At 32.0% G+C, this 11,062-nt stretch overlaps 1 protein-coding gene and 1 long non-coding RNA gene across 4 annotated transcripts in view; both read left to right on the forward strand.

Annotated features, from left to right (window-relative positions):
• The window catches only part of LOC115240325 (cGMP-dependent protein kinase, isozyme 2 forms cD4/T1/T3A/T3B), a 45,723-nt gene that overhangs the window by 26,086 nt on the left and 8,575 nt on the right, over window positions 1–11,062 (forward strand). The gene's annotated exons all lie outside the window — the stretch shown is intronic.
• On the forward strand, window positions 350–781 carry LOC115240326. The gene is made up of 2 exons (XR_003884765.1): window positions 350–473; window positions 691–781. It is a non-coding gene; the product is annotated as an uncharacterized LOC115240326 (long non-coding RNA).

An 11,062-nucleotide genomic window follows, 5' to 3' on the forward strand; every position in this document is an offset into this window, starting at 1 on the left:
GTAGCAAAATTAAGTAAATATTTAGATATATTTTGAATCGCATGATAATTGCAGTTATATAAAATAGATTTGAAAAAATGTTATTTAAGCTGATTAAAAAAAATTGTAAACTTTTTATCCTCTTCATCCACTGATCTAGACTATTCAAGTAGCTAGCTCGGTCAGCAAAAGAGGAGAAAGAAAATAAAAACAAAAACTCTTCGATTTTATCCATAGAGATATAATCTTCAAGTTTTTGTTAGTAACATTATATAAAAATTGTAATTTTTAATTTAATCAGCTGTCTTATGAGATTTTTGCTGTATACCTTTTTAAGTGTTATCACAATAATATTGTATAAAAAATAATAATTGTGTTTTGAACTTTTAAAGCTCCTGCCGCCGCAGCACCTGCCAGCGCTGAAACTGCTCCAGCCAAAGAGGAGAAGAAGAAGGAGGAACCAGAAGAAGAGTCAGACGATGACATGGGCTTTGGTAAATAATATCAAATTTATAATATTTAATGTTATAAAGATAATGACAAAGAAGATATACAGACACAAAGGACATTCAATGATTAATATAGCATGTATTAGCTACGGAATATACATATGACGACAATATTTCAAAATGAGAATAAGATGAATTAAATTGTCCTAATCAACGAAATGTAATTAATTTCTATTTTAACTGCGATATTTTTTGGTTACAGGTTTATTCGACTAAGCTGAAGGATCGCGTTGGTCCATACTTTTTATATATGTACAGTTACATTGTACAATAAACGATGAAACACAATTTGATAAGAGGTATATACTTTCTTTTTTACCATAGAAAAGCGATCACAAACAATCAGGATATATATTTCTTTTTCTTCAATTTTTAAAAAATAATTGCTTCATTATATGCTCGCGCTCTCTCGCTCGCTCTCTCTCTTTTTTTCTCTTTCTCTCTTCATGTATATATATATGAATATCTATGGGCGCATTCAGCGGACTCAACAGTTGAGCATCTTGTCAACATTCGACATTGATTTGTTGGTTCTATAAGTAAGAATCAATCACGTTCGATTGCTACCCAACTGTTGAGTCTGCTGAATGCGCTGAATGAAATATGCACAGAACATATTTGACAAACCATATATAGGATGAAAATATATTATTTTCTATCTGTTCTGCTATGCACACATGCACATCCAAATGTCTCCGTTTTCTATAATGTGTATGCTATCAATGAGTGAACTACAATTTTAATCATTTTATTATATATTTTGTCTTTGGTGTCCTCTTTGACAATATTTCAATGAATCTCACTTTGCGATGTTTAAGCCTAGTTTTTCTGCATTGCAATCATATTGGATTATAATATCAGAAATAAGAAAACATGAATTATTTTCTTATAATATTCTTGTCGAAATAAGCTTTTTTTTTATCATTATTCGCGTTCGATAATATAGATTGGTAAAATATATTAAGTACTTCTCTTCTTTTGCTTCTTGAATTAATAAATAGCTCTAAATCTTGTAATTCATAAAGTTTATTTTTGCTGAAAATATAAGACATATGCAGATAGAATTATGTACATTTACTAATGTCAGATAAAAGAGGGAGTTTTTAATATATTTTACAAATCCATTCTATCAAATGCAAATAGTGTGTGAGAAAATTGATTTATTTCAATGTATTTTGCAAGAAAAGAATTTTACATGAGATTCTCGTTTCTAACATCTTAAAATTCGATATGGTTGCGATAAGGAAACAGGAATCTTGATAACAATTATTCGACCAATGGAAGAACCTGCTTTCATTGGTGGATTCATCTTCTTTTCTTTTTTATATAATAATCTGTCTCGTGTAACAAAATGAAAACAACTTTATATGTATCGCTATATGCCATAGAATCAATTTGTGCGATTATTACAATTTATCATATAATAATTTAACTCGATTACATGCTTGTGCTTTTATGCTACATAAAACGATTGATGAATAACATCCCGTCGTTTTATCGTTAATCAGTTGGTGTATATGGAACGGAAATGGTCATCGTAAAATTTTTGATGTACATAAGAATCTAGATGTACATCAAATCTATTATAGTTTTCTTCAAGCACGATAAAAAAAAAATATATATATATATATATAAAATAAAAACTTTAATTATTCTAATAGCACGCACACGATAAATTGAAAATAAAAGAAATTAGCAATAGAAAAGCAATAAATTTTTGTTTGATTGTGCTTAAGTTGGTTGCGTCGACTTAATAGTCGTGTGAGATGCAAAACTCAAACATCCTTTGACATTCCCATTAATAAATAATTGATAATCAATTTAGCCGTTCGTTTTTGAAATAACATAAAATGTTTGAAATGTTTCTTCGTAGAAAATGGAAGATGTTAATAGTAGTGATTAATTTAAAGAGCAAAATACACAGTTCTCTACGCCGTTCAAAGATCTTTCTTTGTACTGCGATATAGTTTCTCAAACTTCTTTCATTTCTCTCTTTAACAAGAAAAGTATCCAGCTGTGCACTGAAATATTCGATAATCGGAGGGCATCTGGTTTTGAGGGCCGTCTAGAGCTGAAAATGTTGACAGCTGCCGCGAACGAATTTTTTTGTCATTGAATCCAAGTTTTCGAACACCGGCATGTGTTTGAAAAGCGGTTAACGTAAGACAATTTTAAGGGGGCATACCCGTTTGAAACCTCGAAAAATGAATATATTTTCTAGACTTTCTGCAGCGCAACGACTTGATAAAAACTTTTAATTTTTTTACAATATTAATACAATATTATTAACTACTTAAATAAGAAATTTCTGCTTAAAAAAATATTTTTTTTTTTAAGTTATGGAAATATTTGTAGAGCTCCTCCAAATTTTAGATGACTGCACGGTGTGCATAAATACGTTCGTTTATCAAATCCGAAATAAAAAATACAAGTTTTTTTTTATTAAACATATTAATATTTATGCGATACATAAAACTAAATAAAAGTCTGTCTCGAATTTTGTTGCAAATTATATATCTAAAATGAATTTTAATTGCATTAAAGTGATCAGATGGCGATTAAATATACAGAACGTCTCAGAGAAGTCGTGCATTTCTTGAAAAAGAAGTCATACACTTCCACAAAGGAAGAGAAAGTACGTGACTTCCGAGACACTCTGTACATGGTTGCCGGACGTGGTTATGTCTCACAATTAAATATGTATATGAGAGATACTCGTTTATATAATTGTTCCGACATACGGAGAACGCGAACGTAACACGAAGCGAATTACATACATATATGCATACACGCGTGCGTATACGCACGCACGTATGTACGTCCGCAATTTTCTTCAACACGCGTAGAAAGAACAAAGGTTTCGGATACCCCGATGTGTCGCGTCTCAAGCTGACCTCGATATTATATTTTTTTAGAGCACGAAACCGGATTATCTCGCGAAATGGGCTCTTCGTCTGCTCCGCTGCTCGAGAAAAGCGATTTTATCGTTCGCTTTGTACACGCAATCGTGTGTTCGCGTTTTACTATGACACGTCTCGATGTTATACAATGGACATACGCAAAAAGAGTTTTTACGATTTACACAATTATAGATAATTTGTCTCGTGTTATTTGCACCATGAAATCGCTCTACGAATTAATAATACATGACATGAATAATATATAAACGCTCACAAATTGGTGACGTTTGTAATGAGAATACCGAGATATTTAATGTAAAACGCTATGCTAATTTTTTTTTAGAATATTTCTATTTTTAAAAGTTTGCAAGTGGAAATTTATCGTTTATCATTTATTTATCAAATAACAATCAGAGTCTAATTACGGTTGATAGTGCATAATAATTAAATGTTTTTCTGAAATTTTTCCTTGTGCTTAGTCATGTCTTCTAATTTTATCACTCTTTCTTTCTCTTTCTTTCTATTAGAAATACTATATTAAATATTTTATTAATTTATAGATTTTGTAATATGCAATCTATTTTAAATGAGACGGTATTTGAACTTGAATGTGCGACGCATACTTTCGAAACTTTCTATACATAATTTCATATTCATGTAAAACATATCGAGCATTTCATACAATCGACTATATCGTTAATAACTCATCCGAGATAAATCATGTTAACTTTTACTAATTTCTCTATAGAACAAGTCTTGTTGCATTTATACGTATATCGTTAAACGATAAAAAGAATTATCTGTTGACGTATGTGAATAATGAAAAGCAAAGTTAATCATTGCCATTTCATTAGCATTTACTGACCCTCAAATAATTGATACTAAAATCGATATCAGTTTTAAATACATTCATGAAAATTATATACGGATTATTCATGCGAATTATTTAATAATTTCGTAAACGTTAAATATTTCAGGAAAACACAGAATTGTTTTTGATAAAAATTTAAGAGCCTGTATGTGTCATATTTTTCTATTTTATATATAGAGAATTTCCTATCTTGTCATAAAAAAATGGCGGCGTGTTGAAAAAAAGTCGTTTTTTTTTTTAGTCCATCTTTGTTTATAACAAAAAAATGGGGAATCGGGTTTAAAAAAGGCTTCGTTAGCAGATGCGGAATCTTATTAGGAACTCATACTCGCATGCCGCTGGTTGGATTCTTATCAACGCTTATACCGCTTTGAAGTAGATAAAAGCAAGAAAAGTGTTTACATTATAGACTTTATTACATTCGTATGACACTTAATATATGAATACATTTCTAACATCGGATAAACGTGCATTAAATGCGCCATGCAAAAATTCCTTTCTTTAAATAGAGAACGATGATCCTTTCTCTGTCTTAAAAAAAAAAATATATCATTTTCTTAATTTTGCATATTTTGCATGAAAATATAAATCTGCAAATATTCGCATAACTCTAAAAAAAATTTTTTTTATAGCTGGAAATTTTTATTTAAGTACTTAATAATATTGTATTAATATTGTAAAAAAATAAAAAAATTTTATCAAGTCGTTACGCTGCAAAAAATCTAGAAAATGTACTCATTTTTCAAACGGGGATGCCTCTTTAATTAATCACTTTCACCTTTTTTTATTTTCATGCGCGCAATATGTGGTAACGATCGCTCGTAGACACAAGGATTACGACCTTTTTAATAATCATAAATTCTTAATTAATTATACTGTTGTAGTGGCAGATAAACAGTCGGAATGAAAGAGGCTCTTTAGTGTTTATATAATATGTGTTTATATAATTAATGACGTAACAATCATTGCACACGTGGAAATTATAAAATCTTTGAGAGGCGATAAAAGTTCATGCCGGATGCAATTGCGACTCTCGTGTATTTCTCGACGATTGAACGATGAATGCTTTCAATTAAAAATTAAAATCGTTTTATATTCTCACACATGTAAGATTATTATAGTTTTACGTACGTGAAATCGCAATCTTTTTCGCGTTATTCGACATCGAATGGCATAGTTTTCTAATTGCTATGTTCTAATTGCTATGATCGCGTAAATATGGTGATTTATTTATGCCAAAGCGTCATCCTGACCGATTACAATAATCGCACGCGTATGTCTGGAGCTAGCAAGTGCTGCTAGCAATGCTCGACCGCAAGCGTCATTAATTAAAATTATAATTGTCAATAAACTGCAATGAAGTATCATCTTTGTCGCGTGTAACCCTAACCGTAGAAATAAATTGTCTTGTCCCCTATCGAGGTCGCTTGTAAGCGTCGAAAGGTCGTAAAGAGCGAAAAGTTCCAGCGGTGACGCCTTCTCGAGTCAATCGAAAATTTATACATACCAATACGTCATGATACATTAATTTGAATTATTCAGATATCACTTTTATATTTAAGCAACACTCAAAAAAATGTCTTGCTGATATAGGTAGATTTCTAGGTGTCACAACAAAAATTTATCGCTATTTTTTGTATCTATTAGAATATTGTCTGTTACATATAGAATTTATAGCAGCAACATTCTAATAATATCTTCTAGAAAATTTAGGTCCCATTGCCAAATGGTAATCACTGCATTGGATAAATATGAGTTTCGATACTACAGAACGATCTTTGTGAGAAATATAACTGCCAATTATAACTGCAGCATCGAAAAATTGAGAGAAATTGTTTAAAAGAGCTAGATAGATTGAGCGCGTTATACAAATATGTTAGACGTGAGGATTATATATTCATTTGTTTCTTGCCGCTAATTTTTTCTGTATACCACAGCCAAACTTTATAACAAGTATGATTGGCCTTAACATGGATAGGCGCCACAGAAAAACATTCTTTCTAAATTTCACAAACAGTTCAGATATAAATTCTGTCTCTGTCACTTAGATTGATTAAATGCGAAACATATGCGATATCACAGTATTTGCTAATCATTTATGTACCTCAGTTAATTTTGCGCACCCAGAAAATTTTTGCTGTAGTTGCAATACCACTTTTTTGAGTGAACATTTTAATTAGAAAATAGATATATTTCCGTTTGAGTAACACCCTCAGTTATTCGTCAGGTCGCTTCCATGAGAACAAGAAGACGAAGAGAATAGAAGGTTGCTTGCGAAAGTTACAATGACCGGTAGTGGCAGCTAAATGTTTTAACAGCCTGTTGTCGGTCGATTTCCGCAATCGCGAATGTCCCGATTTAACATCCTGTTTTACGCGGCTTTTACGCAAAAAAAAAACGTGACTCCGCTCACAGTCTTAAAAGCAACAATGAAGTAATCAGGGTCTCGCTATGACGTTTGTACCGACCCTCAATATAGTTGTACTCGCGGTGACGGGCTCGACTTATGTCTCCTTCTCTCCGTAGGTGTTAAATGCAAGTCAATACTGTGATACTTGAAACTCGTTGTTAAAAGGAATTTTATTCACCGAACGAAAGTGAAAGACACATGAGAAATTTACGAAATGATTCGAAACTTCTGCTTTTCTCCCTCTCGAGACAAATTCTTTACTTTCTTGAAATTACACACGTGATTATTTCTGTCACGATCTTTTGATTAAATATGTATATTGGAGGATAAAAAAATAATAAACTGAAGTGTGATGATGAGATTTCTTTCCCCGCGCGATAAAGGTATTTTAAAAGATCGATTTATTTGATTTACGTGATAAAAATGTACGATAAATTACACTGGTCGAATTTTCATACGAAACTTGGCGATCGCTTTTTCACGCTCCAAGACAAGGCCAAGTTACCGGAGTAAGTAAGCAGGAGGAGTTTGGTTACGCTGGTTTCGCGTAAAACTTGGCAAAGATATTATGAGTGAAGCGTAAACTCTTTGTTGTCCTGTTATGTCGTCATGCTAGGTCTTCTACCGCGTATTTTATAGACACACACACAATTATATACTTTATATTTATACATATATGTATGTATATGAGTATATATGAAGCTCATCAGTGTATTCAGTGGTTCTCCGTCCTCGCGAATGAACCAAGTTGCACTACACACAGAGACTTGTACTGGACGAAACTCGTGGAGAGGAGAGGATTCTCTACTCCATTCTCTGTCCCTTTCTCTTGTTCCCTCCTCTTCTGTCCTCTTTCTTCCGCGAGGTCTATCAGTATCAGGTATATTGAGTGAACCTCTTTGTTCGCCTGCCGAAGATAGCGAAGATTGTGAACGTCATGCGTTCGAGCTCTCTGATCATGAAGTGTGGAAAAATCGATATTTTTGAAAAAAAAAATGCGAGATCCATGCAGAAATGAGATTAATTTAGATTGCGCGTAGATCATGGCTGACATGTCCTTTTTTATTTTATTTTTTTTTGTATTAAAAAAATTTTTTTGAATTATTATTATTATTATTATTATTATTATTTTTATTTTGTGGCATTTATGTCTTCATGTATGTATGTATGTGTGTGTCGAGTCTTCTATAGAATTATATATAGCAGTATTACAGATTTTTATTGTGTAAATTTGCCTTTCGCTATGGTTGTATCATCCATAAATGATTTTTTTCGATAAACTGTGATACGTAATGTTGCTATCTAAATATTTATTATTGGAGCTTATTTTTATATATGCCCTCTAGAAAATTTTAAAAAGTGTAAAAATATTTTGCAAACAAAACTCGAAAACTTCTCTCGAAAACAACAGTAATTAAATTTAGAAATGGCATAATATTATCACGTGTATTTATTTTTAGATCTCTTAATATAATCGATATCGATAAATTAATAGGAGATAATACAATCGTGATTAATCGCGAGGTAGTCACTCGAAGCTAGCGATTCTTAGATTGTATGTACAACGTACGTGTTGGCCGATGCAGCGTGAAATATTTATTAAACAAATGGTGTGCGTAATCAGTTGTTTTGGTGTAATGATACGATGACACATCAGAGACATCCTCGTTTTGATATAAACGATTTCGCTCAAGAATGCACGTCAATTTTATTTTCAAAACGCGTCGCAACGATTGACACGTGTCTCATGCTTGCGAAAGCGATAAAAGCGAATAAAGAGCAACAACTCTCCCGACTTTCTCAGCCTTTGGTTACATAATTATATATGCTATGAATACGCAAGTTATTCGCGAAGATTAAACGGACGGTGATGCATATCAAGAGGAATATAATCCACATGATCTGCATAATTTGCTGATCCTCGGCTTCAGTTCGAAGCGATTATTTAGACTTTATATATTTCTATTCAGACTTCATGCATTTATATTCTTGGATCGGACAGGCTCTCATGTACACGAATCTCTCTTCGTCGGAATACAAAACTTTTATGCGAGATAACTGTAATTATAAGGGGAAGAAATGATTTATCGCGAGTTTACAATATTATCACGTGCATTTATTTGTGCAAATTTTTAGATATCTTAATGTAATCGATATCGAGATGAATTAATATTGGAGCTGATTTTTATATATGCTCTCTAGAAAATTTCAGAAAGTGTAAAAATATTTTGCAAGCAAAACTTCTCTCGAAAACAACAGTAATTAAATTTAGAAATAGCATAATATTATCACGTGTATTTATTTTTAGATCTCTTAATATAATCGATATCGATAAATTAATAGGAGATAATACAATCGTGATTAATCGCGAGGTAGTCACTCGAAGCTAGCGATTCTTAGATTGTATGTACAACGTACGTGTTGGCCGATGCAGCGTGAAATATTTATTAAACAAATGGTGTGCGTAATCAGTTGTTTTGGTGTAATGATACGATGACACATCAGAGACATCCTCGTTTTGATATAAACGATTTCGCTCAAGAATGCACGTCAATTTTATTTTCAAAACGCGTCGCAACGATTGACACGTGTCTCATGCTTGCGAAAGCGATAAAAGCGAATAAAGAGCAACAACTCTCCCGACTTTCTCAGCCTTTGGTTACATAATTATATATGCTATGAATACGCAAGTTATTCGCGAAGATTAAACGGACGGTGATGCATATCAAGAGGAATATAATCCACATGATCTGCATAATTTGCTGATCCTCGGCTTCAGTTCGAAGCGATTATTTAGACTTTATATATTTCTATTCAGACTTCATGCATTTATATTCTTGGATCGGACAGGCTCTCATGTACACGAATCTCTCTTCGTCGGAATACAAAACTTTTATGCGAGATAACTGTAATTATAAGGGGAAGAAATGATTTATCGCGAGTTTACTTTTGGATGACGTGAAGGAGAGAGAGATAATGAATTTCTGAAACGCTCATACATTAAGCGATAGCTTTTATCTATCTATTTTTTTTTTTTTTTTTTTTTTTAAAATGCGGATAATTATCATGGGAGCACCCAAAAGAATCGTTCTTTAAACGAAATACTGCCTCGTACGTTTCACAGATGCTCATAAATCTCCTAATTAAATCCTTTTATCTTTAATTGCATTTAATCTCTCTCTAGTGTGGTATTGATAACAATTGCGGGAAACTTTTGTAACCGATTGTGAACTGTGCGTAGCTTTAATCGCTGGCATTTTCCGCTCACAATTCTTTCGCCAAAACCTCCCGCATTATTCCTTCATTAGTATTGCATTATGCACACTTTCCAAAGTTTGTAAAAGCGATACGCACGCGAGCACTACGAACATTTTCCGAGTTTTCTAGACTTTCATTACGAGTTTTATACAGATCATTTTGTAATTCCACTTTATATATCTATTTATCAAGAGTTTTACAGTAATTTGTCCTACGTTATAATCAAACATTATCTTGATCTTATCTAGATTGATACATAATTATGTTCTATTGTGTTTAAATTTGTAAAACGGAAGAAAGATAAAGCGCACGACATTTTAAATTAAGGAATCACTTGGGCCCGATTAATTAATATTATGGATATCGAATATTGTATCCATTCACGAGAGAAATTTTATTTTGCGCTTGTTTGTAGTATTGATGAGACGCGCTGTCATAAAAACAAGTAGAGTTGTGCAAATTAAAAACTTGCACATTGCTTCCTCATCATTTTATCTTACAATGCTTAAGCTGCTTTAAGCATGCGGATTTTTCAATTTTTGCTTCCTCATAGAGGAAGCTTTGTGAGGGGATTAAAAATTAAAATAATTTCTTTCACCGATCCTCACTAAATTCAACATCAAACATCCTTTAATAATACTCTATTCGTGTAAAAAAATTTAATCGGATATTCCAAATTTTCTGAAAGTTACACAGCGTGTAAAGACATTTTTCAAAAAATTCAAAATTTTATAAAAAATGAACCCTTTCACCGGTACTCACCAAATTCAGTACCAATCATCCTTTAATAATATTTTATTCATGTAAAAAAATTTAATCCGATATCTCAAAATTTCTGAAAGTTACAGCGTGTACAGACATTTCTCAAAAAATTCAAAATTTTATAAAAAATAAACCCTTTCATCGATACTCACCAAATTCAGTAGTAACTATCCTTTAATAATATTTTATCCATCTAAAAAAATTTAACCTGATATCTCAAAATTTGTGAAAGTTACAACGTATACAGACATTTCTCAAAAAATTAAAAATTTTATATAACATGAACCTTTTCATCGATTCTCACCAAATTCAATACCAACCATCTTTGAATGATACTCTATCCATGTAAAAAAAAAAAATTAACCTGGTATCT

The sequence above is a fragment of the Formica exsecta genome, unplaced genomic scaffold, assembly GCF_003651465.1.
Source record: "Formica exsecta isolate Colony F162 unplaced genomic scaffold, ASM365146v1 scaffold423, whole genome shotgun sequence".
Taxonomy (NCBI): domain Eukaryota; kingdom Metazoa; phylum Arthropoda; class Insecta; order Hymenoptera; family Formicidae; genus Formica; species Formica exsecta.